This window comes from Falco peregrinus, chromosome 5, assembly GCF_023634155.1.
Source record: "Falco peregrinus isolate bFalPer1 chromosome 5, bFalPer1.pri, whole genome shotgun sequence".
NCBI lineage: Eukaryota > Metazoa > Chordata > Aves > Falconiformes > Falconidae > Falco > Falco peregrinus.
Genome location: NC_073725.1, coordinates 46,842,849 through 46,847,418, shown reverse-complemented (window position 1 = coordinate 46,847,418; position 4,570 = coordinate 46,842,849). Strand labels below are relative to the sequence as shown.

At 44.1% G+C, this 4,570-nt stretch overlaps 1 non-coding gene across 1 annotated transcript; it reads left to right on the top strand.

The window, feature by feature from the left end:
• The first annotated feature begins 1,171 nt into the window (after window positions 1–1,171).
• On the top strand, window positions 1,172–1,245 carry TRNAN-GUU (transfer RNA asparagine (anticodon GUU)). Its single transcript has one exon. It is a non-coding gene; the product is annotated as a tRNA-Asn (tRNA).
• The last annotated feature ends 3,325 nt before the right edge of the window (window positions 1,246–4,570 follow it).

The window sequence follows — 4,570 nt, the reverse complement described above, 5'->3', positions numbered from 1 at the left end:
TGCTCCACAGCTGTGAGGGACATGGCGGAGACTGCCTTAGAGTACAGCTTAAAACAGCAGAGAAAGGGAAAGGAAGCCACTCTCCCAAGCTCCATGCTAGGAGAGGCCATTTGCTACTACTGCTCGAAGTACGCTTTCCTCCACCTATCAGTCCCTACCTCTCCAGAAGAAAATTGGTCAAACTCTTTCTAAAACAGTTACCCACATGTCTTCTTGTGCTTACACCACTCAGCTACAGGAGCACTTCATCAACAACGTTGCCAGCAGTGCTGCAAAGCACAACCTTGCCAAGATTAAGCTTCCCAACTTTTTTAAAAGCAATTCAACCATTTCCAAGTCAACATATTTTGCTGTATTTTCTTTATCAAATGAACAACCCAAAAGGCTAAGATTAAATATTAAATTAATATTAAATTAATTTAATATTAAAACAGTTTCTTTCTACCTGAAAACTAGACATAAACCAGGTAGTTTCACGAGTGGAACAGAACTCAGCCAAGTTCGCTGAACTCACTGAATGACTGAAAAATATGCACACCCACTACAAACTGCAGTTATCAGTGCTTTCTTTGAGGCAGCACACCTATGAAACTTAAAAACATAAACCTGCAAGTTTTGCCATGAAATCTTCAGTTTGTTAAGATCCGCCCAAGAGCGCTCTCATCTCCAACCCCCAGTCCCCCAGTGCAGCGGAAATTCTGCGGTCAGCGTCTCTGATGTCTCCCAGTCTGTATTGCGAGGTGTATCTGTGTTTTGCTTCAATTGCATTAACGTTGGCAGCCACACAGGTTTTCAGACCTCTTACCGCGTCCACAAAAAGCAGGTGGGTACTGCAGGGCCTTTCTGTGGCTTTGTCTAGAGAAACAGTGCTGTTAACCCACCTCTGAAACACCGGCAGATTGCCTAGCACAAGATGACCCCAAGCCTTCCCTTCCTGAGGAGTCTTCAGATCAAAAGGATCTCATTTTCCACACCCTACAGGAGGTAACAACTTTTCTTCCAAACCGCTCCCACCCCATCTCTTACAATATTCTGACACAACACCACATCAGGTTTCTTGAGCAACGTGCCACACAGTACAGGTCTGTCACTGTCCAACACATACAGCCACCACCATCAGCCGCTACCAAACTCCATCAGGAATTCAGCTTCCCTGAAGTACAGCGTACCAGTCTCTGTGGTGCAGTCGGTTAGCGCGTCGGGCTGTTAACCGAAAGGTTGGTGGTTTGAGCCCACCCAGGGATGAGCCCCTTTCTAAGGGCCAACACGGAACCTCAGTGAGGCCCAGCACTGGGAAGCACCAAGTCCTGCCCCCAGGGAGGAACAACCCCAGGCACCAGTCCAGGCTGGGGCCACCCAGCTGGGCAGCAGCCTGGAAGGAAAGGACCTGGGGTCCTGGTTAGACACCAAGTGAACATGAGCCAGCAAAGTGCCCTTGCAACCAGGCAGCCAACGGTCTCTCGGGCAGCATCAAGACCACCAGTTGCCGCTGGTTGAAGACCCAGTGATCTTTGCCTTCTCCTCAGCGCTCCTGAGGCCGTACCTGGAGTGCTGTGTCCAGTTCCAGGCTCCCCAGTACAACAGAGGCATAGACATACCAGAGACAGTCCAAGGAAGGGCCACAAGGATGATTAAGGGGCCGGAGCATCCCTCCCCTGAGGAAAGGCCGAGTGCAGCCAGGAAAAGGCTCACGGGGCATCTTACTCATGTATCTAAACATCTGAAGGGAGGTTGCAGAGAGGATGGAACCAGGTTTTTTTCAGTGGTGCCCAGTGGCAGGACAAGAGGCAACGGGCACAAACTGGAACACAGGAGGTTCCAGCTGACTATCAGGAAACAGTTTTTCACTGTGAGGGTGACTGAGCACTGGCGCAAGTTGCCCAGGGAGGTTGTAGAGTCCCCCTCCTTGGAGATACTCAGAAGCTGTCTGGACACAGTCCTGCACAACTGGCTCTAGCCTCTATCTTAGCAGGGGGGTTGGACCAGATGACCTCCAGAGCCCCCTTCGAACCTCAACCATTTCATCAGTGTTCAGCATACTGTTCAGGACGAAAATCCAAGTCAAATCACATCTAGGCAGATGTGATCTCTGACCTCTGGCACCCTGAGTACCCAGTCAATCTCTAACTTCAGCTTTGATTTCATACCAGGCTCAACCATTACCAGTATACAAAGCCTAACTCTTCCTTCTATAGGCATCCTTCCTTCTGTTTTTCTGGATGACACCTGCCCACAGGTCATACCTACCCCGAATTAAAACCATTCATTGTGTTTGAAGCTGAAGTTCAGAGATGATACATAATCCTTAACCAATATAAAATATTAATATATAAATTAGGTTTATAAGATTATATATTTTGAAGTATTAACAAAGTATATCTGATATTTATATTAAATATGCTTACTCTGTATTATTTATTATAGTATGTGTTAGACATTAGATGTGTTATATATTATTAAAACTGCCTTCACAGTTCAGGCAGCTGCTACAGCTCCTCCCTGAACCCCAGTTTACAGCTTTGCTCCTAGTTCTTAGTAATTAGAAGCTCCAGATCTAGGTATGTTGAAGAAGTTTCATGCTGTCAAGAACATCCTGATAGCGACACTCCTCATATCAGAAAGTCCAGTCTGACGTGCACTGAGAACTGGGAACCAAGCATTGCCATCAAAAGGATCCAGACTTGTTCCCAGAACCAAGTAAATCCAGAGCCAATTACACAGAAAACTCTAGATTTCCTTCCAAGCATGATTTGACACTTTAAGGGTTGTTCTGAGTTGTGGGGGTTTTTTATGCTTCAAAAATAAAGAACTAGAGCCTAAGAGTTCTAGAATTTCACTAAGAATTTCACTATCATTGTATGTAAAATGTGCATAGATGCTATAGAAACTAGTAGTACAAGAAAAATCTTCAGTTAATCACCATGACCATTTTCACTCCAACAGAAAGGACCAGATGTTTCTCAGGCACAAGGACAAAACTTCTTACTCTTGCATTAAAGTCAGCCACAGAACATAAGCACACAGCAGTTCAGAAACCTGCCTTCTCCAGGTTTTTTCCCCTGCATAATGCCTAATTGATTTTTAATTACGGTGCCACAGGTACTCAGGAGGAAGGTACATGGAAACCTTACAAAACTTGGAACAGTTTTAATGGAGAGCTTACCTCTTCCCTCGCTCCAAAAAAAGCTAATGCTGTTGAAAAGTGATCAGGAAAAACACCTTACATTTTGCCCTTGAAGGCTCAGCTAGCTCTGAAAACCATGCGATGATTTGTCCAGCAACATCAAGAAGCCTTGCTTATTGACATCTTCATGAAGGACTGCAACATGCTGAAAACTACTGCAGGAGCTTTGAACAAGATAGCATATATAGGCTGGAGGCAGCACCTTGAACATTTGTATCAATCTTCCAGTAGTTAAATAGCAGTAACTGGTGCGGATCACAACACAGGCTGCTCAAGTTTTGCAAGTGTTTGAAAATGTGCATTGCATTCAGCCTGAAAACATAGAATTATTACACTAAACTATGGGGCAAGATTAGAAGGATTGCTGTTGTTCACTATATACCAGGTTACTGGCAAACAAGGGAACTAACCAAATGAAGTATACAGAGTAATTACCACTGTGGTATGTGATGGCAGCAAGACCACCTCTGTTTCCTGAAGTTCTGCCAAGGCTGATGAGACAGTCATTGGTATTGTTTGGGGACTTACTGAACTCACGTTTTCATTTTATGAAGACTTACTCTGAGCCGGCTGTTGATCTCATTATTGCAGCAGAATAGGAAAAGTGATGCTGTAGTTTGGATAAAAGCCCTGCTAGCAATAAAATAAATAAAAGCCTCTTGAAATCTCCACCAGAAGCCTGTCCCACCTCCTGATGCAACTGCTATACCATATTCTTCCAGGCTAGCGTAAAGACTACAGAAAGCCTCTGTCAGCCGCAAGTACTTAAATTTTTTAGTATTGACTACAGAGTAAATGAACTGGAAACAACTTCAGTTCAACAGTCTTCCATGATCATGTAAGATTTCTCAGTTACCTCATTCTGGTTTAGTATTTTCTTGTAAGACTACCTGCCATGGAAATGGACACATTCCCATTACTTGATGGAGAGTAAACAATAGCCATCTCCATTATCCCTCAGCTACCTACTGAGGTAGACTGAAGAATTTCTTGCGCTTACTTCTCTGATTGCAATACTCAATACTCCGCAAAGACACAGGCTTGAATACAGTATTAAGCAGAGGTTAATGATACGACTTGCAATAGTTTCAGATATACTTGCATTACATCTACAACCGTGAAAGCGCACTTGGAGATGGAGATAATGGTGATAGTTCTGACCTGCAAAGTCTTCACTTTGAAAGTAAAGACAGCAGCTCTCACCCCACCCCCACAAAAAAGGGATAGAGAAGAGGAAGGATATTAAAAAAAAAAAGTAAAAATAATTGTTCTTAAACTTACTCTGACAAATATTGGAAGCACAGGAACCCAACCCTCCAGTACACTGCTCCTTGACAGAACAATGATGAAAGGAGATAAGACCCTAGGAAAAGCCGTTTTTCAGGG